The sequence below is a fragment of the Ochlerotatus camptorhynchus genome, unplaced genomic scaffold (genome assembly GCF_037179485.1).
Source record: "Ochlerotatus camptorhynchus isolate MF236.1 unplaced genomic scaffold, CSIRO-AGI_Acam_v1.1 ptg000325l, whole genome shotgun sequence".
Classification (NCBI taxonomy): domain Eukaryota; kingdom Metazoa; phylum Arthropoda; class Insecta; order Diptera; family Culicidae; genus Ochlerotatus; species Ochlerotatus camptorhynchus.
This window is the reverse complement of record NW_027040813.1, coordinates 209,214-223,286: the sequence shown is the minus strand read 5'-3', so window position 1 is coordinate 223,286 and position 14,073 is coordinate 209,214. Positions and strand designations below refer to the sequence as shown.

Genomic DNA, 14,073 nt, shown 5'->3' with positions numbered 1-14,073 from the left:
AACTGCCCCGAGAACACCACCTCCAGTAGATTTCCGACTGTTTTTCGGATTTCTGTCACAGCGGAAAACCTCGTATTCGGATCCGAACACCTGGATGGAAAGCGTTCGAGAATCGAGCCAAGTCTCGACAAAAACGATGACATCGTAGCACCGGTCCGATACAGCTAGGTGGTAGTCAAGAACACCAGAATTCATTCCGCCTACGTTATGGTAGTAGAAAATGACGTCGTGTTTACTACGGTCGGTGGTCGCACGAGGTAAGGCGTTTTCCCGAAACTAAGGCGGTTCACGAAACTTTCATGTCTTTAACAATCATGAAGAATCATCTCTCAAGGCCCACGCACATTAGATCCGGATCGGACGCATTGCGGCAAAGTGACAGCGAAATCTACTGTCTAACTGTCAAATTTACGTCAACGCAACGCAAACGGATCTAATGTGGGTGGCTCTTTACAGTACCACTGCCAAACTCATGGTGCCTGGTAGAGTTAGTGACAATTCTGGTGATGAAGAATAAATGTGGAGCAAACCTATGTTTACATTGGATACTTTTTACGCGATTGATGCGTATGTGTATCAAGTTTTACTCTTCTTACAATCGGTCAACTGGTTCCGGAGATATGCATTTATTATAAAAAATAAATGCGTTTTCTCAGTGCATTTTTTTGCTGTGTGTAGCTTTAAGTGACACCTCCCACCAATACATTCATGTATACATGAAGGGTTTTGTCCTGTTTTGTTGTTCGCTTCGGTTTCGCTCAAATCCACACTCCTGGCTTGAGAAAATTGAAATTACGTATCGATTACGATCCAATACCTTTTTTGACGATATATGGCCCTCTGAATTTAGGTTTCAACTTATTTCTCTCTCCTACTTTTTTTTACGGTCCGAATAGAAACGAGATCGCCTTCATGATACTGAGAATTCACTTTACTCCGCTTATCATGCTGGTCTTTGTTCGCTTGTAGTGGTCTTGATTCCACTGCATTATGAAATCATGAATTTCCATGACGAAATCATGAATCATTGTTACGATTTCATGGGATGGCAAGTTTTTTCATTTCATGATTTTTTATTCATGAAAATGGAATCGGATTTGTTTCCGTGTAGTGGAAAACGCTTTAACTGTTGAGCATCTACCCAACGGGCTCTTTACTGTACGTTTGGACGACTCAAACTGCTACAACGATACCAGTGAAGATATTGGATGCTGCAGACGGAAGTTCCAGCGGGAGTTTCTGGAAGTTCAAACAGATTTTTCTTGCCTTCTAGGGGGAAGAGGTTCTGCATGATTTCGAAGACTGCCAACAAAGATTCTAAGAACTTTGTCTTGTCCTGATGAAGGGTTCATACACCATGATTACGTATAGCCCATTAAAAGATGCGAAATTTCGATGGCGTTTTCTTGCGATCTTGGTGGATGAGGTCCCATTCGGTTTCGGTGAAGATTTTTGATACTGCCTGTTGGAGTTTTCTCGCATACAATGGTGATTTTCGGTGCTGCCAACGGAAGTTTCATCATGCACATTTTTCACGGATGCCAGTTGTAGAGTTTCGGATGTATTCAACCTATTAAACATGCGTTGTTACTTCTGATTTATCACTTTTTATTTTCTCGAACCCTCTAATACAACCTCGTACTCTCAACGTTCGCTCTCTTCTCTCCCTATCCGGAAATCCCACGTACCTCACATGACTTTATCAGGGTTGCCATGTTTCTACTGTTCTTTATTATATAATACAACAGGGCCGGAGTTAGGCTCGACCCGACATCCCTCCTTTACACAATGGTCATAAACTTCTTATGTCTGATAGTCCCTCAAATATCCCGGTACACGAAGCGAACGCGTTGGGCGGTAATCTGGTTTCTCTCGTTGAGATGAATCTAGAATGTCCCCATGTTTTGCTTGTTGCGACGTGTTACCCTCTTCGGCTTCTGTTCCTTTGGTGCTGTCTTCTCCAGAAGATGTATTCTTCATCAAAGACTTCAGGTGGGCTGTATTTCTATGTATTACACGATCTGAGTCAGTCGATCGTAGTTTTGCATCTGACCCAGACAGCTTGATTATCTGAAATTCTTCAGGAGCAAATGTTGTTGATAGCTTATTTGTTTTATTTGTACGTTTAGCGACAACTATGTCTCCCTCTTTCAAAACCGTAAATCTTGCGCGGCGACGAGCGTTGGTGTATTCTGCATCATTGAGCTTTTTCGTCCAATCTCTATCGTGAATCTCCTCCTCATCCATTCGAACTCTCCTGTTTTCCATGCTTGGAAGTTTGTCTCGTAGAACACGTCCAAACATCAGCACAGAAGGAGCTACTCCAGTTATCGCATGTGGTGTAGAGTTGTACATCAGCAGAAACGAACGTAAATCCCAGACCCAATCTAGACTACCTGATTCCTGGCTAATTTTTAAGCGTTTGAGAATCGTCTTATTCGCGCGCTCAACTTCACCGTTGGCCTGTGGCCAGTACGGAGTTGTTCTCCGAAGCTGGATGCCGTACTCTCTGCAATATGTTGCTAACTCTTCGCTTATGAATTGTGGGCCATTATCGGCCTTTATTGATTCTGGAATGCCAAATCTACAGAAAGATTCATGTAGTGCCTGGATAGTACGCTTGGCTGTGATTTGTTTCATTACCACAGCTTCGGTGAATCTACTGAAGTAGTCGACTATAACAAGTAGATTGTGACCAGACGGCAAAGGACCCATGAAATCCACAGCTATGTTTATCCATGGCTTCACTGGCATTTTTGTCCTTTGAACCGGTTCGGGAACTCCTAGCGATGAGACAAGCGTACACTGTTTACATCGTTTAACACAGGCTTCCACGGCTTTATCCATTAATGGCCACTATACTTTTTGCCGAAGACGACGTTTCATCGCTGCAATACCTGGGTGTGCTTCATGGGCCAGATCTATTACGCGGTCTCGTAATATCGTTGGAACAACTAACCGGTTTCCTCTGAGTAGTATGCCATCTACGTCACATAATTCGGTCTCGTACGGTTTATATTCTTTTGGTAATACCTCTCTTGATTCTGTCTCGAGAGCTTTCAAAACTGCTTGGATAGTGTCATCTTCCTTAGTTTCTTTGGTGATTTCAACAATACTTAAGGCAATTGGTATTGCTTGTTCGGCTACATTACGAATGTATTCTTGAGTTCCTGCATCAAACTGTTCCGGTGTATACACTGCCAATCGGGATAAAGCATCTGCAATGTTGGCTGATCCTCGTATGTGTTCGATATCGTAGCTGTAGGCCTGCAATCGTAGAACCCATCGTTCTATACGAGCGCAAGGTCGAGACCTGGTACTAAACAAGAACTCCAATGCCTTACAATCTGTCAACAATGTAAACTTTATCCCTTGGAAGTAAAGTTTGAACTTATCCACACTCCATACGAGTGACAACGCCTCCCTTTCTGTCTGAAAATATTTCTTATCGATATCCGTCAGAGCCTTACTTGCATAGGCTATTACTCTGATTTGACCATAGGAGTCTTCTTGGAGTAAAACTGCTCCAAGGCCTGTTGGGCTAGCATCCGCAATGAGTTTAGTACGATTGCGGGGGTTGAAGAATCCTAGGTAATCAATGTTACCGATAACGGCTTTGATTGCTTGAAAATCTTTGCGTTCCTGATCTGTCCATTCAAATTGAACACCAGAAAGGAGCAGCTTTCTCAAAGAATCAGTTTTAGTAGCCAGATCCGGAATAAATCGACCAACGTAGCACACCAGTCCGAGAAAACTTCTCAACTCGGTCACGTTTTGTGGCTCTCGAAATCTTTGGATCGCATCTATTCTGCTTTCCGTTGGACGAACACCATCAACAGATAGTTTGTGACCGAGAAATTCAAGTGACCTGACATTATACACACATTTCTTGTCATTCAACAACACTCCATATTCCGACAACCTTTGCAAAACAGCGTTCAACCTTCCATCATGTTCCTTTTGGGTTTTGCCATGCACAACAACATCATCGAGATAGACAATAACCCCATCGAGCCCGGCAACAACTGATTCCATCACCTTCTGAAACACCTCCGGCGCACAGCTAACACCAAACATTAGTCTTTTGTATCTGTTTAACATACGTATGTTTATTTTAGCAAAATAAGAAACGACAAGAAAAAAAAAATACCCAACGTTAGATTATTGCAGAATAAAAAAACAACAACTTTATTAACTCTCATCAACGATTTGCTTCAATTCAATCTACCTGAATAGTCCGTGTTTAGTGATGAAGGTAGTGATGACCTTGGATTTTTCAGAAATTTCCACTTGATGATAAGCATCCTTGATATCAATCTTCGAAAAACGCATTGCTCCATTCACCGAACTTAACAATTCATCCACCAATGGAAGGGGATGAGTTTCCCGTAAAACTGCTCTGTTTGCTTGACGCATATCGATGCAAAGTCGAATTTCCCCTGAGTCTTTGGTAACTGGGACCATTGGAGAGATCCATGGTGATGGACCATTCACTCGTTCAATAATGTCTTGTTGAAGGAGGCAACGCAATTTTTCTTCAATCTTTTGTTCCAAAGCAATTGGCGGTCGTCTATAGGGTTGTTGTACCGGTTGTACTTCAGTATCGATAGGTATTTCCACGACTACGTTCCTAAACTTTGGAAACATCTTCAGTTGTCGGTTCTCAACTGCTCCAACATTGAAACCAACTTTCAGAACCTGAAGATTCTTAGCTGTGCGATCTCCGAGAAGACACTGTTGCCCATCGTCGGCAATGTAGAACCTTGCAAAATCCTTGTTTTCTCCTGCTTCAATCTCTGCTTCAAACATTCCAGAAATTTTCATGGGCTGGGCTGATGCATATGCAACCAGGTTGCGGTCTATCTTCGTGGTCATGTGCTTCACTTTTACACCTGCTTCCTTCATCTGCTTCCAGACGTCTCGATTGATAATGTTGGCATCCGCGCCCGAGTCAATAGCCATTGGAACTTCTATTCCCCCTACCTTGAACACAAATGCGTTCCGACCCATCGCATAAAAGATGTAATTTTCCCCGTCTTTCTCCGATTCCTCAAGCACTGCTCGGATACGTTTTGGTTTCGGCTCATCTGACGATGTCTCATGTCCACGTTTGATTGCTTGGCCTCGAATGTAGCACCGTTTAGCCCAATGTCCAGTTTTTCCACAGCAAGCACATTTCGTTCTTCTTGCAGGACAATCATTACTCCCTTGAATGTGACCACGTTTTCCACAGCTGTAGCAAATGAATCTGTCATTTGGTTGAACTCTTTGTAGTCTTGATTGTGAACCTCTCTGGAACCGTGTATCAGGGCGGCTGTTTCGTTGATCTTGTGCAGTGCTTCGTGAATGTGATTGACGGACTATATTTACCTCCTGATGATCTTTTCTCAGTAGCGGCTGTTTGCCCAGGTCCTTGGATTGTTGTGACGATTCTGCCAAACTCGTTCCTAGCGCAATAATCTCTTCCAAATTTCTGTCTTTCTGAAGCAGTTTGACACGCAATTCTTCAGAACTGCATCCCTGAGCTATACGGTCAGCAATTAGTTCGTCCACCACCGAAAAGTCGTAATTGCATCTTGCAATTTGCTTTCGAAGCCGCATTACGAAATCTGTGAATCGTTCCCCAGGAATTTGGCTAATCTGGTGAAACAAATGACGCTCGAAAGTTTTGCGACGAAATGGTTCAAAGTAATTGTCAAGGCATTTAACGGCAACGTCGTAGTACGGAGGGTCAACTGTAACGTGTGGAACATTACCTACTCCCGGAAGATGTCTCAGTAGGTCTTGGAGCCCTGGTCCCCCAAGATATGCCAACTGCGCTCGCTTGTCATATTGTTTTTCGATCCGTTGGGCTACGAAAAACGACTCTAGATCAAACTTCCACGTTTCCCATTCTGCAGGTAAACGACTTGCTTCAATAGTGACGTCGAACGGTTTTATACGACTAGAAACGCTCATGCTGTTAAGGTTTGAAAATAAAAAAACATAATATCCATTGCAATAATCATAGCAAAATTCAACAAAAACGTTTGAATAGTATGCTGACGTGCCTATTCACACTAAAAAATAACTTATCTGTGGTAAAATATGTTTTTTTTTCTCTGCGTTCTTCCCAAAATGTGTTTTCAATAACAATAAACATGAATAATCCACCTACCTTTAACGCCATCGAAAAATAACGATTTCTTCCTTGAACTTACATTTTGATCCGCACCGCTAAAACAGCAATTCTTCCCTGTTGCTGTTTTGTTATTTAAAAAAAAACATTTATCCTTATTCTGGTACATAACCAGTGCTAAAGCACACAACCCTATTTACTTTGTTTCATGGTACACAACCTTTCAGCTGTTTACACGCTTCAGAAGTATATCTGTACGTCCAACTCCGTAAAAAAAAAGTACTACGATCAATTCCGAACTTTTAACACAATTTCATCCTCAGTCGCCAAAAATGTAGAGTTTCGGATGTATTCAACCTATTAAACATGCGTTGTTACTTCTGATTTATCACTTTTTATTTTCTCGAACCCTCTAATACAACCTCGTACTCTCAACGTTCGCTCTCTTCTCTCCCTATCCGGAAATCCCACGTACCTCACATGACTTTATCAGGGTTGCCATGTTTCTACTGTTCTTTATTATATAATACAACAGGGCCGGAGTTAGGCTCGACCCGACACCAGTAAGATCATTTATTTTTCATGGTTGCCAAAACTACTTTTTGTGCTGCCTCCGCTTATCTATTGAATCTATCGATGTAAGTGGAGACCGCATGAACCGAGGATGCAATATACCTACCTGCGGTCCAATGCAAAAGAATTGGAGACCGAAAAATGTGGAGTGTATTAGTGAGTGAAATGAATTATGCCGAAAAAAAAATGGAAAAAGGTTGCCGACTGGGACTCGAACCACGAACGTTGTGATTATCAGACCTGTGCTTTCTCCACTGCTCTCTCCATGCTTCTGAATATGGATAGCCTAAAAGCAAACAAGAAGCGCTCATTTCCTCTTACACTTGACTTCGTATGCTTTTTCTGCTGGAGAGATTCGCGGCAAGGGTGTGCGTCGTTCTACCATGTTATACATAAAAATCAAGGCAAATGCTTGCTTGTGTAGATGAAAGCACAGACAGAACATGAAATAAAAAAGGCAAAAAACATTACATCGCCTGCAAGGTCAACTTCTAACATTCGCTGCGATGTTCATGAACAGAGGATGATAGGAAATGGAACTAATATTCATTGTAATAAATTTTTTGTTTGTGTGTATAGTATCTATAGTTGGAACTTGTTCCGCAGAATATGGGCCTTAATTTCCACGCCAAATAGCAAATCGGTTGGACTTGAATCTTCGATTTGAATGAAACCTGGCTACCCAAGATGACATTCTCCATTAAAATTTTTCCATTTTCCAGGACTAATGTGTTATAAGGGCTTATGTCTTCAAAAATCATAAATTGAAAACGATATATTCGATGATAGTGACGTTTGAGAAGAAGTTGTAGGTAATGGCTGGGATCTGCGGAGTAAGTCGATTTTATTTTACAAGCCAATGGAAAACTGCTTGAAAGTTTTCTCTAGTTTAAACTGTTGTGCTCTTTCTCAGTTCACTCCCGTCGAAAACTCAGTGACAGGAGTGCTCGAGCACCCTTGACTCAATCAAATTTTGCTTACGTACATCTTTCGCCAAAAGAGGCATAACATCTCTGATCACGCCTTCCTTCGGATGGGAAGTAAAGCCGTTGGTCCCCGGTTCATGTGTTGATGGGTCGATAGGTAGGGTCCAGGTGTGGGAGCTGCTTTCCTGGCACGTCGGTAGCATTGGTGCTCAGCACGGAAAACAAGATCGACGGAAAAAACAAACCAAAGGAAAAAAAAAATCTTTCGCCAAAGTATGGTTTACTGCAATCGAAAACTCAACTGAGTCATAAAATCTATGCTGATTTTTATACTTTCATCACCTGTTGGTTTTATCTTTGGGAGCATCCATTAATTACGTCACACGAAAATTGGCTAAAATTAACCCCCGCTTTCTCCCTTCAAACATATTGGGCCGTATGAATAAAAAGAGTTTACTTTACTTTGCGTGCTTTCCTTACGGGAGAAGTAAAGTAAACGCTTTTATTCATACGACCTATTATCACTTTTTCATCGAACTCCCTCCCCAACTAACAATTTTCACAATGTAAACGCTCTACTCATTTCATTTATACAGCCTCAAGCTGTATTCAAACGTTATACGATATGAGGCAACCTTTACTCAACCTCTATATAAGCAAATCTGGCGAACTAAGTCAGCTACTTATGGCTGTTGGGACGGTTGGAACAAGCTCTTATTGCATTTCCATTTACGCTTCTAAACAGCGTTATCCTGCTGTTTAGTTGTGTGCGAAATTGAAAGGCGCTTATTCAACCTTTTCCTGGTTATCCAATAATCACTACACAGCTTTCTCTTGAAGGACGGTTCAATATTTTTTACGCTTTTTTTGTTGGAGGAATTGATTTAGTTTATTTTGCTGTGAGAATCCAATTAATCGAAATTAGTTATAAGCACACCACCAAATTATTTACCCTGCACCGGAAAACTGGAATCGAACTCGAGACGACAGTATTGGCAAACCTTAATACTATCAACTTCGCAACGCCAACACTTTGAACTGACGTAAACAAATATATATGACTTTCTACAAAAATACCGTTGAGTAGAGGTTTTATTATTGTGTACATGAATCACTTTTCTCGACTTGTTACTTCAGCTTTGTAAAGGAGCAGAGTAAAGCTGTAAAATTGCACAAGTCTAAACATAAACCTAGCTGACTTTAAAAATGCTTCCAAAGCAGCACTAATACCATAGAGGTAACTCTAAGACTAGTAGGTCCCGAAATAACGTGCTCAACTTTTTGGCTCAGCTCTGGTACTCTCTTCGGTCCCAAGCTAATCTATTCACCCCTCGAAACATAGGAAAAACCAATAACCCCTCATTTTATCTGTCAGACTTTCATAGCGAATCAAAACAAACAGTGCGTTGTACTAGAATTTCGACTAGAATGGGGTACGTTAATCGTTTGCTTGGGACCAATAGGCTGGTCAAGTAGTGAGACAATTTCTTCTAGTTTCAGTTCCAGAAACTCCTGTCTAGGTTTCGCGGCACCGAATGGATTCAACAAAACTAACTCCATTTCAAATAACATAATAATAAAATAATCCAATAAGCTTTTTGTAGAAAGAAATTCAAAAAGTATTTAGTTTCAAATAGGGGTTCAATCATACAAGTTTGGGATTCATTTCTTTCGATTGGAATTAAAATTAAATTTTCTTTCTTCATCATACATTAGAATCTGGACATTTGAAATCTTGATATTTCTTGATTCTTCCATCACTGAGATTCAAGATTTTTCGAAGTTTTAAAATCTTAATTTTGTTGTTATTATTTTCTGGAAGAATTCTCCTTTTAAAAAAATATGTATGTCTCAGAATTTAGGTAAGTTTTTCAATGATCTTAGAATTACAATCACAAAAAGACCTGTAATTTGTGATTCAATAAGTTTAAAAAGTCCATTAATGGTTGCTTTACTGTACTTTTATTAAAACTTCAAAGCTACGGCATTAAATGGTTACATTTCGCCAGTTCGAACGAAATCTCGAACCCATCAGCGCCCGCACAGTGGAAACGGACACGGAATCAGCGCATTTCTTCCATTTTGCCCGCATTTGCTGGATGTCCTCGACAGTCCCGCCGCTTCATTGAAGTCGCGGCTTTGAAATTGCCCAGTATTTTTCGATTGGTCTAAATTCCGGGCAATTCGGTGGATTCATTAGCTTGGGGACAAAACCGATTTTGTTGGGCAGCATACCACTTCAGAACCACCTTGGAGTAGTGGCAGCTGACCAAATCGGGCCAAAAACTTGGATGAGGATCAGAGTTGGTTGGAAATGCTAACATGAAGCTTTAGTGTGATGATTTATTAGCTAGAGAATGATCTTTAGAAGAGGGTAGGTGGATAGTTCCGTTAGAGTACGGCAGTATGAAAATTGAATGGAAGTTGAAAATTAGCGAAGGGCCTTTAATGCGACAGTTTTTAAAGATCGACGCACATTTTTGCCTGTGGACTTGGAGACATACTTCAAGTCCCCGCGTACATCGTACGGGTTAGGCAAAAATGTGCGTCGATCTTTAAAAACTGTCGCATTAATGGCCCTTCGCTCATTTTCAACTTCTATTCAATTTTCATACTGCCGTACTCTAATGGAACTATCCACCTACCCTTTTCTAAAGATCATTCTCTAGCTAATAAATCATTACACTAAAGCTTCATGTTAGCATTTCCAACCAACTCTGAAAATCGTTAACTTCGCGTATGAAGTAACATAAAAAACACTTTGAATGTTGGATGATGATGTGACGAATGGTTCCGTTTTCAGGCCACAACTGCAGATCGCTTGCCAAATCATAGTCATCTTCGCGAACTTGTCTGCAAACGCGAACTTGGCTCTTCTCGACACATCCCCACGTCCAGACGCGATGTAAAACTTTTTACCGGGAAGCTGCTTAAAATCGAGTTTGACGTATGTTTTGTCATCGATCGCGGTCTTACAAGAGCCTTTGTACGCTTTTTGATCACGGAATTCTGCTTCATGTGTCGGTTCGGATGTTTACTAACTTTGTACGACTTATACCCCTGGCAAGGATATTCCGCACCGTTTGAAAGTTGGCGTTGTACCTTCTGGTCACATCTCGGATCGAAAGACCGGGGTTGGCTTTAACGCACTGCAACACCTTGCTGACGATCCTTGGTTCCAGTTTTTTTCGTACGTCCGCTGAATCCTTTCAATACTCAGGGTTCTCTTGTATGTTTTGAGCACTCGACAAACTGTTGTTTTCGGCATCTTCAGCACTTGGCCAGCTTGGAACCGGACCACTCCGGATTTTCCAGGTGTTTGTGGACAATACTTTTTCTTCTTTCGAGTTCCATTTGACGTTATTTCTGAACGCGATCGACTACTTTGATGAAACTTGCAACGGTTGTTCTCTATAGAAGTGTAAACTGTCAAAGATTTTCGATTCCCAACACTAGAGGCGTGCTAGCGGTGCACGAGGGGCATACCAATTTACTTTTAGTCAACCTTTAGAACGATATTGTAGGATTGATTTGCGAGTCTTACATTTTCACCACAATTTGAATGTTTAAATTTCTTAGGATCTTCCTTCACATGACAGTCGTTCTTTGGGTGAGAGGAATCACCGCAATTCATGCATTTAGCAGGCATGTAGATTTTTTGTCCCGTGACCTCATCCCTGGAACTTACGGCACTGGGTGAGGTTGTGGAAATTTTCTGCAGTCTTCCTGAAGTGTTCCCACTTCACTGGGACATGGAGCATACGGCTAGCCGACGGCCAATTTGCAGTGAAAACTTGAATTTCACGAAGTTCAAAAGCATGGAAATCAGAAGTGGTATCGCAATAGGAGGAATCTTTTCCTTCTTGGCATTAAGCCGGGAAAGTTTACTATAACTTTTCACTTGATGATACAAGAGGGTCTTTCGGTAACCTTTGAAACTTCTGGATCTCTAGTAAACCTTTGAACTCATAGCAAAATTCTCTGAAGTGCAAATTTTTTAAACTATTAAGACTAAAAGAGCTATTTCTGGATTTTAAAAATATACCTTGAACAGTTTGAACACCTGAAGCTTCTGACACTCCAGCAACTCTTGAAAGTCCCTGAAATTTCTGGAAGTTCCGATACTCTTCCAAATCTTGACCAGAAGAATAGTATGAAGAGTCGCATGATCGTGAAGCCCCACATTGTAATTCAAGAGCAAATTTTCATTACGTCGAAAGTACCAAAGGTCAACAAAATCGAGCTATCAGTGTCAATCGATGCTCCTGCTATTACACTATATCAAGAGCAAATTTTCATTATGTCGTAAGTAACATTCGCACCGATCCGAGAAAAATAAAGTTTTGTTTTGATGACCGAAAAGTTATTCCTATTTCCAATTAAACACATATAATCTCATAGTGATAGCAATGTTTAAGGTTCAATTTACTTTGAAGCATTTTTAAAAAAATTAAAAGCAGTTTTTTTCGACGCATTATTTTAGATTGCAAATAGCTCGCGTCATTTTGTGTAAAAAATCAAAAGGAATCGAATAGTGCGAGCTTTTTGCAATCTGAAATAATGCGTCGGAAAAAACTGCTTTTGAAATTTTCCAAAAAGCATCAAAGTAAATTGAACCTTAACATATTTAGCCGGGTTTTAATCATACAAAGGCAAATCGCGAGCTTTCATGCTAAGAAATACTGGTTTTTGAGTCAAAAGTTATTATACGTCGTTTGGTGGCCCCTATTGTTACTTAAGTCAAAGTGTATTTACCAGGATATTCGGTAGAATTATCAATTACGTCTCCTTACGTGCAGCCCATTCATCATTTTAGGACCACCGAAATCATCTTAGCAACAAACAGTTCGATTTATTCACTTTAATAATGAGAAAGCGAAACGACGAAAGTACACTTTTCACGGGTTTCTCAGTGCTGTTACTCAAGGCAAACGGCATCTCCATAGAAATTGGGTGACTTAAGTAACATAGCAAACTATTTTGATCGGAAGGTGATTACGTCAAAAAGCAATTTGACTGGTAAATAAATTTAAAAATTGGATGTGATCCTATATTCGGACAGTATATAGTGTAATAGCAGGAGCATCGATTGACACTGATAGCTCGACTTTGTTTACCTTTGTTACATTCGACGTAATGAAAATTTGCTCTTGATATACTGTCCGAATATACACACTTAGATTTTGTTGCCGAGATTGGCACCACCGAGCAGGTTCGGCATTTATTTTTACTGAGATCTCGGCAAAATTCCCGTTTGTTAGCTGAATCTCCGCAAAAGTTTCACTGAGATCCAGCAAAATAGATTGCCGAGCTGCTCGGTGGTGCCCATCTCGGCAAAAAATCTAAGTATGTAGGATCACATCCCATTTTTTAATTTATTTACCAGTCAAATTGCTTTTTGACATAATCACCCGATTTATATGGAGATGCCGTTTTTTCTTAAGTAACAGCGCAGATAAACCCGTGAAAAGTGTGCGTTCGTCGTTTCGCTTTATCATTATTGAAGTGAATCTAACTGTTTGTTACTAAGATGATTTCGGTGGTCCTAAAATCCGGAGTGATTTGAGATTTGGGCGTAGTTGCTTTTATAAACAAACACGTCAATCGCCGATTTATCACGAATAAAAGCTCAATGTTGTAAACAAACTATACCAACTGATAGAGGAATCATACCTCTACCTGATAGTGTTATTAGTTTTTGACATTGAGCTTTTATTCGTGACAAATCGGTGATTGACGTGTTTGTTTACAAATGCAATTACGGCCAAATCTCAAATCACTGGTAATATCCTGGTAAATAGACTTTGACTTAAGTAACATGAGGTGGCCAACAAACGACGCACAATAACTTTTGACTCAAAAACCAGTATTTTTTAGCATCAATGCTAGCGATCTGCTTTGTATGATTAAAACCCTGCTTCATTTGTTAAACATTGCTATCACTATGAGATTAAATTTGTTTAATTAAAAATAGGAATAACTTTTCGGTCATCAAAACTAAACTTTACTTTTCTCGAATCGGTGCGAATGTTACTTTCGACATAATGAAAATTTACTCTTGAATTCATGCCAAGTCAAGTGGTGTTTATTGTACATGCGTCAAAATAATCGCACATACTTCTTTCCTCCTCTCCAAATTCCATTCTCCACGCCGGATCAGACTGGCCTTTCGGGTCAACTTTTCCCCAAAATCCACTTGTGCTTCCCAGCGATCATCAAAGGAAGGAATTTCAGAAACCACCCCAACTCACCCTCAGAATCAAACAAAGCAGGATCCCGTTCGTTGGCCGCCTGGCTTTCAGTCAGGCACCAGAAGAACAGAAGCGAAAGTGCGAAAGAGAAATATTTTGCAAGCGACGCGTTCCTCGCACGTGCAAAGCATGCTGTCTATCTCAAGTTGTTCCTTCTGCCGCTAGGTGCGCTAGTGGTCGCCAATGAAAATGCTGGCGAGATTTC

The 14,073-nt window shown here is 40.6% G+C and overlaps 1 protein-coding gene across 1 annotated transcript in view; it reads left to right on the top strand.

Annotated features, from left to right (window-relative positions):
- The window catches only part of m (miniature), a 120,335-nt gene that overhangs the window by 103,233 nt on the left and 3,029 nt on the right, over positions 1 to 14,073 (top strand). The window lies entirely within an intron of this gene.